This window comes from Rhinoderma darwinii, chromosome 7, assembly GCF_050947455.1.
Source record: "Rhinoderma darwinii isolate aRhiDar2 chromosome 7, aRhiDar2.hap1, whole genome shotgun sequence".
NCBI lineage: Eukaryota > Metazoa > Chordata > Amphibia > Anura > Rhinodermatidae > Rhinoderma > Rhinoderma darwinii.
In genome coordinates, this window is record NC_134693.1 from 96,042,688 (window position 1) to 96,061,750 (window position 19,063).

At 44.5% G+C, this 19,063-nt stretch overlaps 1 protein-coding gene across 6 annotated transcripts in view; it reads right to left on the reverse strand.

Annotated features, from left to right (window-relative positions):
* Positions 1-13,662, reverse strand: part of SGSM3 (small G protein signaling modulator 3) — a 100,355-nt gene extending 86,693 nt beyond the window's left edge. For 3 of the 6 annotated variants that reach the window (XM_075833714.1, XM_075833721.1, XM_075833719.1), the window contains exon 1: positions 13,576-13,647. The gene's annotated coding sequence lies outside the window, so the exon portion shown is untranslated. Of the gene's footprint in view, positions 1-8,323; positions 8,387-13,331; positions 13,504-13,575 lie in introns of those variants that run through there. The other 3 variants (XM_075833715.1, XM_075833716.1, XM_075833717.1) reach the window with 3 other exon arrangements.
* Positions 13,663-19,063: the final 5,401 nt, after the last annotated feature.

Below are 19,063 nucleotides of genomic sequence, written 5' to 3' on the forward strand. Positions count from 1 at the left end.
AACCATCCTGGGACTGCGTCTCGTTCTACATTTTATATCTTCTATTGCCAATAAAAGTGGGATCCACGTATCCTTTTTATCCCGACACAGCGCTGGATCATTTCTCCTTTTTTCTTACCAGAAAGTTACACCCTTTTGACTGGCTCCAAGACAGGTTCTCTCTGCCCATACAGAGTAAATTCCACTATATACTGATAATGCATTACGCCAACTCTCTCTTTCGGGGTCAACCATTATCCATTCCTACCACCTAGTTCGAGAGATATGTAGAATAGGCACCTCCAAAGGTTTAATCTCTGCTATTTACCAGATCTTGCTAAACCCAACACCAGATCATACGCTCAGGCACTCTTACAGGCAACGATGGGAAGGATATCTGGGAAAATAGATTTCCACTGCTACGTGGAAGACTATTTGGAGAAGAGCCACCAAAACTTTCTTATGCACGATATATAGGGAGAACCAATATAAAATGATGATGCACTGGTACCACACCCCTGAATTCTTTCTCCATGTGAATCCAACGACACCGCCTATGTACTGGAGATGTCAAACCGCTAGAGGGTCTCTAATACATATTTTCTGGAACTGCCCCAGAATACATCACTTCTGGGACGACGTTAAACAACTAATATCCAACACCCTCCAATTAGACGTACCACTAGATCCTCTTTCATACCTACTGAACGTCTTCCCCTCCCCATTAGGGAAAGCCACACTTGAACTCATCCTACACATCCTAAGGGTATGTTCACACACAAACTCAAAAACGCCTGTAAACACGGAGCGGTTTTCAAGGGAAACCAGCTCTTGATTTTCAGAAGCTTTTTAAGCCACTCGCGTTTTTCGTGGCGTTTTTTTACGGCCGTTTTTGGACTTTTTTTTAATAGTTTATGAAAAACGGCTCCAAAAACGGCCCAAGAAGTGACCTGCACTTCTTTTTCGTGGCCGTTTTTTTCCCCATTGAAATCAATGGGCAGATGTTTGGAGGAGTCTTGCTTCTTATTTTTCAGCCGTTTACGGTCGTGTGAACATACCCCAACAGCTGCCAGAGGCCTCATTGCCCGCTTATGGAAACAATCTAGCCCCCAACCCTCGCCGATTTATACTCTAGAATTAAGGATATTAGATGCTTAGAACATCTTACAGCGGTGATCTTTGACGAACTGGACGATTTCCTGAAAACTTGAGACGCATGGGATGTATTTTCAATTACATGTCAACTGTAAATACAGACATCTAGGGCTGGGCATTTATGACCTAAATAAAAATCACGATTAATTGAACATGTAACCTCGATTACGATTATTGAACGATTATCTAGGCCACACCACTTTTGCATACCACAGCCATTATTTGCATGCTACGCAACTGAATATTTATCCCCGCCACCTGCTGTATACTACTGTATATAATATACTTCGACACTGCCCCCACACATTATATTGCCCCATAGTGCTCCCCACACAGTATAATGCCCCATAGCTGCCCTACACACAGTATAATGCCCCTATAACTGCATCCACACAGTATAATGCCCCATAGCTGCCCCCCACAGTATAATGCCCCTATATCTACCCACCACAGAGTATAATGCCCCCATAGCTGCCCCCACACAGTATAATTCCCCCCATAGCTGCCAAAACACATTATAATGCCCTATAACTGCCCTCCCCACAGTAGAATGCCCCCCATAACTGCCCTCCCCACAGTATAATGCCCCCATAGGTGCCTCTACATAGTATGATGCCCCTACAACTAACTTCCACGCAGTTTAATGCTATATATGCATCTCACACAGTATAAACTCCCCCATAGTTTTCCCCAGGCTGTATAATGCCCCCACAGCTGCCTGATAAAAATAATAATATAAATACTCACCTAACCTCAATCCTATCATGAGTGGAGGAGATCCTTCTGCTCCTCTGGTCTGTGCGGCACGGTGCAGAGAGGCGCGATGACATAACTGCCTCACGTCCAGCGATACATAGTGAATGGTAGAGCAGGGACCTTACGGTCCCCTGATCTCCCATTGGATTCAACTGTATCTGCGTCCTGAAGATGCAGATACAGTTTAAACCTGGAAAAAATAATTGCTAAAACCAAAATTGGCAAGATGACATTAATTGCGCTGAATTTCAATTAACTGCCCAGCCCTACTGACACCTCTCCTCTAAACCTCATCCAAATGAATAGGATGAGCTAAGATCCCTTCCATTCCTCTCCCCTCCTACTGGGTCCTGTGTCTTCTCTGTCGGTCTTCTATGTTACATGTTGTGCTTCTTAGGGAGGATTTATACGAGCGTGTGCGTTTTTGCGCACGCAAAAAACGCGGCGTTTTGCGAGCGCAAAAGTTACTTGACAGCTCCGTGTGTCATGGTCATATGGTGCTCTGCTGCGTTCTTTTCGCGCAGCCGCCATCATTATGACACTCTTTTTGTATGTTTATAAACAGAAAAGCACGTGGTGCTTTTCGGTTTGCAATCATAGTTTGACTGCTGTTGCGCGAATCACGCAGGTGCCTCCGTGTGGCATGCATAATTTTCACGCACCCATTTAGGACCTGTCGTGAGATTTACGCAGCGGACGCACGATGCGCAAAAATCACTGACAGTCTGCACTGCCCCATAGACTAGCATACTTTCGGCCGTTTTTCGGGCCGTAAACGGCCGACAAGTCGCAAGCAGGACACCTGCAAACATCTGCCCATTGATTTCAATGGGAAAACGGCGTTCTGTTCCGACGGGCCGTTTTTTTACACGAAAAAGAAGTGCATGTCACTTCGTGGGCCGTTTTTGTAGCAGTTTTTCATTGACTCCATAGAAAAAAATCGCTCCAAAAACGGCCATAAAAAAAAACGCAGCAAAAAACGTGACTTTGAATAAAAAATGCCTGAAAATGAGGAGCTGTTTTCTTTTGAAAACAGCTCCGTATTTACAGAAGTTTTTTTGTTTTGTGTGTGCACATACCCTTATTACATGTGTAAAATTTCTCCTGTTACATACCACCCGATTTGCCATTTCCAGGGCCGGCTCAAGGTTTATGTGGATCCTTGGGCGACACAGAATTAGTAGGCCCCTTTGCAGGAGAACCTACGGCGGCAGTAAAGTCGCAGAAAACGTCACTTTGTGCCCCCATATAGACGTTAGGTCGTGTTTATACTCCTATATAGAAGTTAGGCCCCCAGTTTGTACCCCATAAATGTAGTGCCCCCTGTAGATAGTGCCACACAGACCCCCACCTCCCAGGTAGTGCCACACAGCCCCCACCTCCCAGGTAGTGCCACACAGCCCCCCACCTCCCAGGTAGTGCCACACAGCCCCCCACCTCCCAGGTAGTGCCACACAGCCCCCCACCTCCCAGGTAGTGCCACACAGCCCCCCACCTCCCAGGTAGTGCCACACAGCCACCCTCCCTGTAGGTAGCACCTTTGGGGTTCTAGGAGTGGAATCCCCAGCCAGAGCATTACCGATGCTCTGGCTGGGGATTCCACTTCAGGAGAAACCCCTGACGTCACTGTCCATATATGGACAGCGTTGTCAGGGGCAACCCCAGAGCCATACTCCTGGGCCATACTACTAGCACTATGCCTGGGACTCCTGCTCTGCTCCTGACATCACTCTCACTGTCCACTTCCCCAGAGATGGACTTCCGGAGAAGAGCTGCTAGCGCTATGCCCGAGACAGTGATGTCAGGGGCTTCCCCAGAGACGGAGTGCCGGAGGGAGCAGAGCTGCTAGCTCTCTGCCTGGGATTCCTTCTCTCCTCCCGACATCACTGTCCATATATGGACAGAAAAGCCGTGACCACGGCAGCGACTGAACCTGGCGGCCGAGTGGGCCCCCCAAGGGTAGTGGGCCCCAGCACTTGCCCGGGTTCGCCGGGTGCGGACGCCGGCCCTGGCTATTACTATTCACATATCGAATGTACACTAATTATGCTGGATTGGGATTCTGGCTATCTTATGATTATGTGACTTTCTGCATATTCTACTGGTTATAGTTGCTATAACACGCTCAGTGCTACCTATTGTTTATGCTTTTGTCATTATTTTTTACGTCTTTCTTTTCCGTTCTATTTCTGTAACTGAAAAATCTCCATTCAATAAAAATACAGTTGAAGAAAAAAAAGGCCATATGGACATTGGTTTTCCTGACGGGACAGCCCCTTTAGGCTACATTCACACGACAGTGAAAAACAGCCGTGTGACGGAAGTCTTTTTAGCGGCCGTCACAAGGTCATTTTCAGAACCGTGATGTTCTATGGGTGTATTCACATGGGAGTTTTTTTTTTGTTTTTTTTTTTTTAACAGCCCGTGAATACCAGCCATCAAAAAAATAGGACGTTATGTTTTTGGCCATTTTCATGGCCAGACGACTCCCATAGAAGTCAATGGATCCGTTTTTATGGGCCATTTTTCAGAAATCAATCCTTGTTACGGCCGGTAAAAACGGATGCTGGCCGAGGACTCCCCGCACACAGCGCTACTTTGAGCGCTGAGCCTGAGGAAGCCCCTGACAGCACTGTCCATATATGAACAGTAAAGTCAGGACTTTCAACTACGGAGGGAGTCCCCGGCCAGAGAAACAAAAGATGCCTGGCTGGGGACTCCTGTCTTGGGAATGCCCTTGACGTCGCTGTCCATATATGGCAGGGGGTTTCCGCTCCTACAGGTAGCTACAGTGGCGCTATCTACAGGGGCACTGTGGCAATATATGGGAGGTGTGGCACTATCTACAGGGGACACTGGCGCTATCTACATGGGAACTGTGGCACTATGTTGGCTCTGGCACTATCTACAATGGGCCCTGTGTCACTTTATATGTGGGCACTATCTATAATGGGCACTGTGGCACTATGTGGACACTGGCACTTTAAATGTGGGCACTATGGCATCATCTACAGTAGGCGCTGTGGTACTATGTGGGCACTGGCCCTATGTGGGCATTATTTACAGTGGCACTATCTACAGTGACATTGCTGCACCTACATTGGGACAAAGAAAACCCTGACAAATGAAATACATATTTTTTTATTTTTTTTTAAAGCCCTTGAAAAACGGATGGCAAACGGCCATTAGAAACGGACAGACGGACAGGAAATGGATAAAAATTTGGAGACACACTGATGCAAATTAGCCATGAAAAACTGACAGTTGATCAATTTTTAATGGCCATTTTTTTTCACTGTCGTGTGAATGTAGCCTAACATGTTGCATAGACTAGACTAGGAAAAGGGAAGAACTATCAGGTCGCTACTTTCATTTTCAAAAGGGCCTCTGAAAATTGAGAGCTGGAATCCGATTGGTTGGTCTGGAAGACGCCTCCCCCTGCACTACTTTTGATAAAACCGCATGTAAGTTAGTATGGGTTCTATATACTTTATTTCTTAACCTTTTCTTTTCCCCCTTTTTTTCAAAACTGGAATGTGCAAAACGTCATGAAAAAAAAAAAAAGAGGATCACTGCGTATATGTGTTTTTTGAGGTGATGAAGACGATATAAACCTGACAAACATATTCCAAAAGTGCACCCTTTAGACAAAGCTTGCCCCTACAGATACGTATGGGAACGTTATACACATACTAATCTATACGGCAGAGGTTGCCCAGATCCTTACCAGTGCACGCTGAGTGCTATATCTTTTTACACAGACTGAAACATGACCCCAGGGTATATTTAGAGCACAATCACCTGTCGTTTAACCCTTTTCTACAAAAATCTCCTAAGTATAAAGAGTCTCTAGTGGATAACAGAAAGACTCTCGCTTTGACGATCATAAAACAGACGTATGAAACATAAAATGGCGAACATAATACAATACAGAAAACACCACAACTGCCCTGAAATAATTATACTACTGCTGGGTTACCAATGTGCATCAGCATATCATAAGGTCAGCAATACTCTCTTAAAGGGAAGGTGCCATGAAATTTTTTATTTTTTTTAATCATATTGATTTTAATATGATATTAACATAAATTTTATTTATTTGTGTTCTCATGTTCTACTTTTTACTTTGTTCTTACTTTTACTTGTCTATGGGGGCTGCCATTTGTTTTTCACCTCTGTATGTGTCGATTAACGACACATACAGAGATGGAATACGGCACATACATCCCCATAGAGAATGCGAACGGGAGCCGTTCCATTCTCTGAAGCGTACGCCGTCTGTGTGGGAACGGCGCATGCGCCGCTCCCACACAGACCAAAACGAAGCTCGTTAGCAGAGCCAAATCCGGCACCTTTTTCATGTGGACCGGAAGCCGCTGCTGGACAGTAAGATGACGACTTCCGGCCGCATGTTCAAGGAAGCGAAGGCGCAAGGAATAGGAGCGGAGGCGGCGGCAGGAGCAGGTAATTTATGTTTGTGTATATGATGTATGTATTATGTTCGTGTATGTTCATGTTATACTGTCTGCTGAGTCCTGTATCTAATCTTCCACACACACACACACAAAATGTGAGTACGAGCAATTACGTCTGAAATGCAGGAGCTGTTTTCTCTTGAAACAGCTCGGTAATTTCAGCTGTAATTGACGTTATCGTATTATCGTTATCGTTATCGTAGGGTGTGCACATACCCTAATACTCCGACACTGTGCAGTCGCTCAGAAAATGGCGGCACACAGTGTAGGAGGTTTGAAGATTCAAACCCCTCCTTCTCCTGGCACTAGCTAGAAGAAGGGAGGGGGGATTGTGTGAGGAACCTAGAGAGAGTGTGTTCACCCCAAATTTGCAGCATAAATCAATGAGGTTGCTTTACCACATTGACCATGCTGCAATTTTGGGAACTGCTCCCTCTAGTGGCCAGCACATGGAAATGTTATAAATTAGAATCTAATTTATAATATTTCTTGATTTGTGAAAAAATTAAAACAATGTATAATCACTTAAATAATAATTGCTTAACTGAAAAAAAAAAATAAAAAAATTCTAGCGACACATTCCCTTTAACTCCTTAACGCCGAAGGACGGATATATCCGTCCTCAGCAGCTGCTAGTTCGCGCAGGAGGACGGATATATCCGTCCTGTGATGGCGCGGGTACTGAGACTGTACCCACGCGATCAGCGGCAGGAGCACGGCTGTTATACTCAGCCTGGCTCCTGCTGCAACTGCCGGAATCGAAGCGCGCGCCGATTCCGGCAGTTTAACCCATTAAATGCCGCTGTCAATAGTGACAGCGGCATTTAATGTGTTTGACAGAGAGGGGAGCTCCCTCTGTCACCCGATCGGCGCCCCCGCAAACAAATCGCGGGTCGCCGTCGGGTTTCCATGACAGCCGGGGGTCTAACAAAGACCCCCAGGTCTGCCTTCAGCAACTGCCTGTTAGGCGATGCCGGAGGCATGACCTAACAGGTTGCCTGTCAGTTTTACACTGACAGGCAATAATGCTTTGGTATACGAAGTATACCAAAGCATTATATATGCGATCGGCACATCGCATAGTGAAGTCCCCTGGTGGGACTAAAAAAATGTAAAACAGTTAAATAAAGTTTGTGAAAAAAATAAATAAATAATTACAGTCAAAGTCAAATAAAACTACTTTTTTGGCCCAAAAAGTGGTTTTATTTAGTAAAACGGTCAAAACAAATAACACATACACATATATGGTATCCCCGCGATCGTAACAACTTGACCAATAAAATGAACATATTAATTAAACCGCCGGATGAACGGCGTCCAAAGAAAACGCAAAAAACAACGTCAAAATTCTCTCTTTTCTCCCATTCCCCCCATAAAAAATAAAATAAAAGTTAATCTATAAGTCCTATGTACCCCAAAATAGTACTAATAAAAACTACACATTGTCCCGCAAAAATCAAGCCCACGTACGGCCACATCGACGGAAAAATAAAAAAGTTACGGCTCTTGGAATGCGGCGATGCAAAAACAAGTAATTTTTTTCTAAAAGGCTTTTTATTGTGCAAACGTAGAAAAAACATATAAAACCTTTACATTTTTGGTATCCCCGTAATCGTGCCGACCCATAGAATAAAGTGAACATGTTATTTACGCTGCATAGTAAACGGCGTAAATTTATAACGTGAAAATTAATGCTGGAATAGCTGCTTATTTTCAATTCTCTCCTAAAATAAAGTTAATAAAAGTTAATCAATATGTTATAAGCATCTAAAAATGGTACAATTACAAAATACAACTCGTCCCGCAAAAAACAAGCCCTTATACGGCTATGTCGACGGAATAAAAAAAGAGTTACGACTCTTGGAATGCGACCGTGAAAAAACAAAAAATAATCCTTGGTCATTAACGTGCAAAATGGCCCGGTCATTAAGGGGTTAAACGTCTCCACAGGATCATACCTTTCCAACAAAGCGTTTACAGCTTGATGGGTGTTGGACAAATACTTTGATATTTTACATGATCTGAAATGTAAACACAAAAAGGAAATTAAATTGTGACTTGCTGATACAACACCTGTCAGACCAGACCAGATATCATAGTCTCCAGTCACAGCGGTTAGGCCCTGTTCACATCAGCGTTGCCCTTCCGTTGAGGCGTTCCGTCGGTGGTTTCCGTCAGGTAAGGGGGTGTTCACATCACAGTCGTTTCCGCTGAGGATAGTCGACTGCGCTGTTGATTAAGTCAAAACGACGGAACCCTGTCACAACAGTGACAGACGGAAACCATTAGCTAGGTTTCCATCACCATTGAGTTCAATAGTGAGGGAAACGGAAGCTATGGTTTCAGTTTGATTTTCTGCTGAGGGGTTAGTCCGATGAAAACCTTAGACGGAACCCCTCAGCGGAAACTAACGGTGATGTGAACAGGCGCTAACCCCTCAACGGAAAGGCAGACGGAAACCTTAGCTTCATTTTCCCTCACCATTGATCTCAATGGTGACGGAAACGTTGTTAATGGTTTCCGTTGGTCAGGTTTATGTTGTTTTGACGGAATCAATAGCACAGTCGACTGTGCTATTGGTTCCGTCAAAACAACGGAACCCTGTCACAACGGTGACCAACAAAAACCATTAACAACATTTACGTCACCATTGAGATGAATGGTGAGGGAAACTGAAGCTAAGGTTTCCGTTTGCTTTTCCGTTGAGAAGTTAACCTGACTGAAACCTCAGACGGAAGTGCAACGCTTATGTGAACAGGCCCGTCTAAATGGGATATGTACAGTATGTTTACAGCCATCACTGAATACTGCAGAGCCTCTGGTCTACTAATTTAGGAGCCAAATTATATTTGTGGTTGTACATTTAAAAACCAACCTTACTACGTATAAAATAAATATAAGTGTTCACACTAGACTGTGGACTGACCGACCGACGGCAGGGTTTACACTAGAGTGTGGACTGACCGACCGGCGGCAGGGCTTACACTAGACTGTGGGCTGACCGACGGCAGGGTTTACACTAGACTGTGGACTGACCGACCAACGGCAGGGCTTACACTAGACTGTGGACTGACCGACCGACGGCAGGGCTTACACTAGACTGTGGACTGACCGACCGACGGCAGGGCTTACACTAGACTGTGGACTGACCGACCGACGGCAGGGCTTACACTAGACTGTGGACTGACCGACCGACGGCAGGGCTTACACTAGACTGTGGACTGACCGACCGACGGCAGGGCTTACACTAGTGTGTGGACCGACCGACGGCAAGGTTTACACTAGAGTGTGGACCGACCGACAGCAAGGTCTACACTAGAGTGTGATCACGCTATAGGGAAAAAGGAAACAAAGCGCACATAGTGCATGAGCCTGTATTAGGTGAGAACAAAAGGAAAAAAGTGGTCAATTGTGCTGACCTGATGTTGTTATGCTCGGAGCATAACATCCCAAGGTGCGTGTCCAAGTTAGACTTAGGTAGAGACAGTTGCAGCCCAAATTCCGGTTTGAAGATTGGTAAAAATCCACTATGTAGATCCAGGAGATAGGGAGATAAAAAATTGAATATCCGAGGGCGCAGCTGTACTGGAAATTGCTTTTATTTGTACAACAACGTGTTTCAAGGCCGTACCGGCCTCTTCGTCAGGTTAGGTACAAGTGTTGTACAAATAAAAGCAATTTCCAGTACAGCTGCGCCCTCGGATATTCCATTTTTTATCTCACTATCTCCTGGATCTACACTAGAGTGTGGACCGACCAACTGACCGGCGGCAGGATTTACACTAGACTGGACTGACGGCAGGGTTTACACTAGACTGTGGACCGACGGCAGGGTTTACACTAGACTGTGGGCCGACCGACCGACGGCAGGGTTTACACTAGACTGTGGGCTGACCGACCGACGGCAGGGTTTACACTAGACTGTGGGCTGACCGACCGACGGCAGGGTTTACACTAGACTGTGGGCTGACCGACCGACGGCAGGGTTTACACTAGACTGTGGGCTGACCGACGGCAGGGTTTACACTAGACTGTGGACTGACCGACCGACGGCAGGGCTTACACTAGACTGTGGGCTGACCGACGGCAGGGCTTACACTAGACTGTGGGCTGACCGACGGCAGGGCTTACACTAGACTGTGGGCTGACCGACGGCAGGGTTTACACTAGACTGTGGACTGATCGACCGACGGCAGGGCTTACACTAGTGTGTGGACCGACCGACGGCAAGGTTTACACTAGAGTGTGGACTGACCAACCGACCGCAAGGTTTACACTAGAGTGTGGACTGACCAACCGACAGCAAGGTTTACACTAGAGTGTGGACTGACCAACCGACAGCAAGGTTTACACTAGAGTGTGGACTGACCAACCGACCGGCGGCAGGATTTACACTAGAGTGTGGACTGACCAACCAACGGCAGAGTTTACACTAGACTGTGGACTAACATACCGCAGTGTTGAATCGCTGGTACAATACACTACAATACAATATCCCACTTGGACTTTTGCAAGCCTCATTTGCATAACTACAAAAATGGTCATAACTTGGCCAAAAATGCTCGTTTTTTAAAAATAAAAACGTTACTCTTATCTACATTGCAGCGCCGATCACATGCAATAGCAGATAGGGGTTGCAAAATCTGGTGACAGAGCCTCTTTAAATAAAGTTTTTTTTGGTGTAAAAAAAAAAAAAAAAAAATCTAAAAATTTAAAGTTAAAAAAAAAGCCCCTTTTCCCATTTTCCCCCTAGAGAATAGTAAAAAAATTTTTTTATAAATAAACATAATTGGTATCGCTGCGTCCGCAAAAGTCTGAACTATTACAATATATCTTTATTTAACCCGCACGGTGAACACCGTAAAAAAAAAAAAAAAAAATTGTAAATGCAAGAATGTCTATTTTTTGGTCACCTCATCTCCCACAAAAAATGAAATAAAAACTGATCAAACCGTTGCATGTACCCCAAAATGGTATTATTAAAAACTACAGCTTATCCCGCAAATAATAAGCCCTCATACCACTTAATCGACGGAAAAATAAAAAAGTCGTGGCTCTTGGAATTTGGCGACGCAGAATACATTTTCTGTTTTACACTTTTTACATGTAAAAGTAATAAAATATAGAAAAAATTATATATATTTGGTATCGCCGTAATCGTATTGACCCACAGAATAAAGTTAACGTGTTGTTTTAATTGCACAGTGAATTCCGTAAAAACGGCGCGCAAAAAACCATTGAGGAATCGCTGTTTTTTTCATTTTCTACCCCACAAATAATTTTTCCCCCCGTTTCCTAGTACGTTATACGGCAAAATAAATGGTGCTACGAAAAACTACAACTCGTCCTGCAAAAATCAAGCCCTCATAGTACTATATCGACGGAAAAATAAAGACGTTATGGCTTCTGGAATGTGGGGAGGAAAAAACGAAAATGAAAATCTGAAAGTTGTTTACGACGGGAAGGGGTTAAACTATCTCATATCTGAATATGGGAAAGTTGGGCGACAGCCACTCACAGGTAGCACAGGGGACGTCAACTAGGAATCCTGAACGTCAAATCTGCCCACTAATGCTGATACGTGGGAGCCAGGTAGATCTGCCATTCAGGAGACTTGGAAAGCTGGAGGGCAACCCCTTTCAAGGCTGTAGTGGCAACTGTGGTTAAACTTGTTATCACCCAGCTTTCCTATGATGTAACCGAAGGCCGTTTTACAGTTATAAGATCATGTAGTTATAGGAAGTTTATATATTTTATTCACACACACACTTCTAATACCACGTATTGCCAAATCATTGTCAGTTCAATATGATTAGGCGTTTTTATATACACATTAGTTGCTCCCCCCGCACTTCAGCTGTGGATCAATGTCATCTTATGGTTCTCCAGCAGTTGTGTGGCGGACTTTCTTTGTGGCACGCCAAATGACCAGGATTTCTAGACTCGGGTGCCGAATTAAAGGATTTTTATTGTCTATATCTACATAGACAATTGCGTAGAGCTTTTTTTCCCCACAGTGGTCCTTGATTGCCTGGATAATTGACTTTTTCTCCAGATCTGGCCACATATATAACAATATAAATATCAATAGAATCCCTAATGGATGATGTGCAGTTAGGCCTTATTCACACGAGTGTATTTCACGTCCGTGTTACGCGCGTTAAAAAAAAACGCACGCCACACGGACCTATGCAAGTCTATGGGGTCATTCAGACATTGTGTTTTTCACGCAGCGTGTGTCCGCTGCGTGAAACTCACTGCACGTCCTATACTTGTGCGTTTTTTGCGCATCACGCACCCATTGGAATCAAACGCGTGACATACGGATGACATACGCAGATAAAAAACACAGACACTCACCGTACACGGATATCACACGGAACTGCAACGCAGGAAAACCGCTGGGTTTTTTACGTGCACAAAACGGACACGTTCATGTGAATAAGGCCTAAATGTGAATTGTATGTAGCAGATGGCCGCTCAGCCCCCTGCAATACACATCAATGTACGTTGTGAACAGAGACAAGGGACAATGTGATTAAGCTGTGAGTCACGGCGCACGTCAGGGCCAGCAGCTCCTCCATCACACCGTGGTGCCCATTAACCCATCCACTGCCACAAAGCCTCCTCTTCATCAATAACTTCTATGGAATTCACAAAATCCTCTTCTCCAGCGGGGAACCCTGAAGTCTTTGCTGGTACCAGACACACACACATATATATATATATATATATATATACACATACACAATGATATTTCACAGTAATGGCAGGCGTCATAATGGCTAGTTTCTATAAATTATTAGGAAATCTTATTTTTTTTCAGATCTAAACCTCTCACAAGACAGCACAAGTTTCCTAACCAGGGGTTAATATAAAAAAAACATCAGCTGATAATATCCTGACAACTTGTCATTTGATTTCTAGTATATCTATGGTTATAATCGAGACAGTGTGTAGCAGCACCCTCATCATCCTCAGCGGTCACGTCTCACTCTATGCCAGGGCTGGCTCCACCACTCACAATGTCAGTTATGTCTCTGCACATAGGATTTCCACGTCTGGATGATGCCCGGATCACCTGCCGGCCTGCTGTAGTGGCTGCGCGACCTGTCTCGTCCCAGGACGTTATTATAACCGTTTTCTATTCGGTTTCCGTAGTACACACATAGATATCTGAACACGGACGAGTGTGGTCACCGCTTCTTACCTGTCTCACAGATCTCGGCTTCTCTCAGTCACGGAGCTGAGCTCTGTACGGGATCAGCTGCGTCACCAGTGCGCATGTGCAAGAGCAACACCCGACACAGCGCGCTCCTTCTGCTTTTACTGCGCCTGCGCCGCCTCTAGCCTATTCATTGATAGATTAGATAGATTAGATAGATTAGATAGATTAGATAGATTAGATAGATAGATAGATAGATAGATAGATAGATAGATAGATAGATAGATAGATAGATAGATAGATAGATAGATTAGATGAAATGAAACATATATTTTGTCTTTATAAATTATCCTTATTAGGCTGGATTCACACGAGCATGTTCGGTCCGTAGAGGACGGAACGTATTTCGGCCTGCAGTGTGTTCGGTCCAGGACTTGCGGCAGAAATACGTTCCGTCCATTACGGACCGAACATGCTTGTATGAATCCAGCCTAAGCCCTTATTCACACGACAGGGCTTCCCGGCCGGGTGACGGCCGTTCATAAAACGGCTGTCACCTGGCTGCAGTAGGAACAATAGACCCCTAATGGGGCTATTCACACAATCGATTTTTTGACGGGCTGGGAAAAACGGCCGTCAAAAAATGGGACATGCCCTATTTTCGGCCGTTCACCCGGCCCCCATAGAAATCTATGGGGCTGGGTAAAAAACACTGCCATCACCGGAATGTGTCCCGAGTGACGGCCGTGTCGTCGCTCACTCTCTCCTCACAGCACAGAGTGCATGTGAGGAGGAGGAGTTTATGCCATTCGAACGAATGGCTGTACGCTGGAGGTAAGTTTCTACAATGTGGGGGTGCTGTATACAGGGGTACTGTGTGGCAGGGCCGGGGTGTACAGCAGGTGGAAGGGAGCACTGCGCTGGCTCCCTTCCCCTGCTTGTTTTAAAAGCACCCTGGCCCGGCGACACCTCCCATGGCCGATGGCGCCGCTAGCAGAGCGGGAGGTATCTTCCTGCTCTGCTATGTGCTAGCCCAACTTTAGCTCCCTGAAGGAGTGGAATCCCCGTGTGTTTGGGGATTCCGCTTCTGGACAGAGCGCTTGACAGTGGGCAGTGACATCAGGGGAAACTCCTGAAGCGGAATCCCCGAACACTCTGTGACCGGGGATTCCACACCAGGCGAAGCCAGTAACGTTCAGTGTCCACAAATGGACACAGACGATGGGCTTTTTCTGAAGTGGAATCACCGGCCACATCTTAAACTTTGGGTGCTAATATGGAGTTGGCCACCTTTTGCGGCAATCACAGCCTCCATTCTTTGAAGGGGTTTCTCTGGTCTACACAAGAGTACAGTTTAGACGGGCTGGGAGCAACACAATAAGGTGCTGGTAGGTTGCCTCATGCATCTGGAGCCATGCTGGAGTCAAGTCTGGCGTATTAGGAGGCCAGGGAAGTACTTGAAAGTCTTGGTCGTGCTCTTCCAATCACTGCCAGGTATTTCCAGCCGTGTGACATGTCGCATTGTTTTGCCGAAAGATTCCATCTGCCCTAGGGAAGACAAACAGCATGTATGGGTGGACGTGATCTGCAACAATGGATTCATACCCAAATCGGTTCAGAGTGCCTTCTACGTGGATGAGCGAGCATAGAGAATGGCATGAAAAATTTCCCCAGACCATCACGCTGCCACCACCAGCTCGTGTTCTTCCAGCAATGGCTGTGAGGTGTTTGTTCTCTGATGTTTCTCGTCTGACATGCCAACGTCCATCGGTTCGATAAAACAGAAAACGTGACTTATCGGTGAAGGCAACCCTTTGCCAATCATCGGTGGTCCAATTCCGATACTGGCATGCAAATTGAAACCTTTTTTTCCAATGCACCTTTGTTAGCATAGGAGCAGTGAACATCCATCTGCTTCTGAGCCCCATACGCAGTAGGGTTCGCTGAACTGCTTAAGACACACGTCTGGTAGCCCCCAGGTTGATTTTCACGGTGAGTTGTTCCACTGTAGTGTGTCGTTTGGCCCTCACGCACCTTCATAGCCGACGTTCACCTCTCACACCAATGGCACGTGGTGCTCCGCAGTTTTCATAACAGTTATTCTCAATGGTACCATTTGTCCACTCACTAAACACTTTCACCACAGCAGCACGCAAACAGTTCACAAACTGCGCTATTTGAGAAATACTGCCACCCTTGGCCCGAAAGCCAATAATCATCCCTTTTTGCAACTCTGATAAATCGCCCCTTTTACCCACGGCAACAACGAGTGATGTGTGTTCAGACATCCTATCGCACGCCTTATATACCTACCAAGCCAGCCCATGACACATCACTTCCTTCATGGGCAACGCGCTGCTGATGTCGAAAGTAGGAGGTGGTTATAATAAGGCTGGGTTCACACGAGCATGTTCGGTCCGTAATGGACAGAACGTATTTCGGCCGCAAGTCCCGGACCGAATACACTGCAGGGAGCCGGGCTCCTAGCATCATAGTTATGTACGATGCTAGGAGTCCCTGCCTCGCTGCAGGACAACTGTCCCGTACTGTAATCATGTTTTCAGTACGGGACAGTAGTTCCACGGAGAGGCAGGGACTCCTAGCATCGTACATAACTATGATGCTAGGAGCCCGGCTCCCTGCAGTGTGTTCGGTCCGGGATTTGCGGCCAAAATACGTTCCATCCATTATGGACGTAACATGCTCGTGTGAACCCAGCCTAATGTGACTCGACTGTGTATATACAACACACACCACACAAATAAATATACACACAAATATACACATACACCGCATACAGTATATACACATACACACCACATATATACATATAAACACACACGCAGCACATATACATACCACATATATCAAATATATACATATACAGATTATACACACACCACATATACAGCACCAGTCAAAAGTTTGGACACATTTACTCTAATAAATTTATCCTCTGCAGCAGAGGTAGCTCCTGATTTTAATTTCCTGGGGCGGTCCTCATGAGAGACCGTTTAATGGTTTTCATGACTGCATTTGAGGATACCAAAGTTCTTGACATTTCCCATGTAGCGTAAATGCTGCAGAATTACTGCAACAGAATTCTGTGTGGAAATTCTGCAGCATTTAAAGTAGCAGCAAAGTGGATGAGATTTTGAAAAGTTCATGCCCACGCCTCAGAATTTTTTTTTTTGCGGAAAAGAAATCAATATGGGATGACGTTTTATCCCATATGACCGCTGCAGCCTGTAATTCGTCACATGGGCTGTAGCTTCATCCAGAGGGACCGGACAACGGCCTAGGTAAGTATGAGCGTTTTTTAAAACTGAAATGTTTTTGTTTTTTATTAAACACGCACGGTGAACGCCATAAAACAATAAGTAAACTACGAGAATCACAGGTTTTTTGATAACCTCATCTTCCACAAAAAATAGAATAAAAAGTGATCCAAAACATGTACCCCAAAAATGGTACTATTAAAAACTACAGCTTGTCCTGCAAAAAATAAGCATTCATACCGCTCAATCGACGAATAAATAAAAAAGTTATGGCTCTCAGAATTTGGCGACACAAAATAAATTTTATTTTTTACACTTTGTTTTTTCCTTGTAAAAGTAGTAAAATATACAAATCAACAATATACATTTGGTATTGTCGTAATTGAGCCACAGAATGAAGTTAACATGTTGTTTTAATTTCAAGGTGATTGCTGTAAAAACGAAGGTTAAAAAATACTGGAGGAATCACTTTTATTTATTTTCCACTCTGCAAAGAATTTTTCCCATTTCCCAGTGCAGTATATGGTACTATAAATGGTGCCATGAAAAAGGATGGCAAAATAAAAAAAGTTGTGGCTTATGGAAGGTGGGGAGTAAAAAATGAAAATCTGAAAAAATAGCTGCGGCGGTTAAAGAACAGGGATCTATTAAAATCTGATCTTCACGACACGTTTGTGAAAGTGTATCATGGTACAAACAAAGGCGTTTTGAGGACCTCAGAAGAAGAATTGTCGATGCTCATCAAGCTGGTAAAGGGTACAAAACCATCTCTAAAGCGTTTGGATTCCACCAATCAACAGTCAGACAAATTGTGTACGATAAACCAGACGATCCCTTTATCGGATTAAATTCACATTCACACAGTAAATACATATTACTGGGCAAATGATGAGATGATAAAATTTAAAAGTGTGTTTAGTAGAAGTATCACATTGTAGACAGGGCATACATAGAGACACCTGTACAAATTGGGAGTAAATAGACTGGCATAAGGCCAAGTAATGGTAAATAAATACAGCCTCATCTAAAAATTTACGTACATATCCCGTCTCCCCATAACTACATGCGACTAGAGACATATTGTCCTTTCTTTTGGGTACACTACATAGAGGAAAACCACACCCTCAGATAACGGGATCAACTGTGAGCTCATGATGTGATGTCATAATGCCACAATTGACTCCCACATTCACAGTGTACTTACCTGCTGCAGTCTCGTCTTGTCTGCACATAGATGTGCTCCCCTCAGTTGCACCGCCTGTCAGCAAATCCTAATATACTTGTGAGTCTAGAGATCTCCAAATGGACTAAGATAAAGAAACGTTAGTTAAAAAAACACAACACATGAAATGGGTCAGGGGTTTGTCTTGTTAGGATCAAACCAGGGGTGTAGCTAGGGTGGGGTGTAGCTAGGGTGGGGCTGGTGGGGAATGTCGTTTACTTAGAGAGGCATATAGATGGGGATTGTCTTGATGTGACAGGGCTGGTCAAATCTCAGAAACTAGGTAGCCTTCAAAATTGCAACATTTTCTATTGATGTCTCTGAAAGATCTTATAACTGGGCTACTAAAAAAATGCAAGTTGGCTCCTGGAGACTTCTTACTGGCTCCTAAAGTCTAAAGCGCATTGATTGCATTGAGGTTTTCTATACAGAACAGCTGTATCGTTCACATTACACTGAATCCGTTAGTCCCGAGGAACTTAGATGTGATCGATTAGAGGTGGACAGACACACAGGAGCCGCCGACACTGAACCCGTCAGATCCGCAGGACTGACGGATTCAGTGTAGAGCGAACGATACAGCTGTTCTGTATAGAAAATACAGAGCAGCTGTAGCTCCAAAAGTAAAACTAATTTCTAATAAAAATTATTTACAAAGTTACACTAATCACACTGACTAATCTATTTATAAAAAAAAAAATCTAAAAATGCCCTCAAAAGAGTACATTGCCTTTATGCATTACACAGTTTTCATTGGCCAGGTCCTCCAGAGTCTGTCTTTGTAGCTGCTTCCCGCCCGGACTGATATATGAAGATCCTGAACTTGGGAACCGCCTCTCTATTAACCATAAATTCCCTAATAGGGTATTTCAAAACCAGACAGCCCCTTTAGATAACAGAAAAGCTGGTCAAAATATTTTTAAAACGTATTGTCCCCTGTGATTAAAAATGTATTTAACAAAAGGCACCATTGTTTCTGATAGCAATCAACCATATTCCAACTTTATTTTTCTAAGGTAGGTTGGAAAATTAT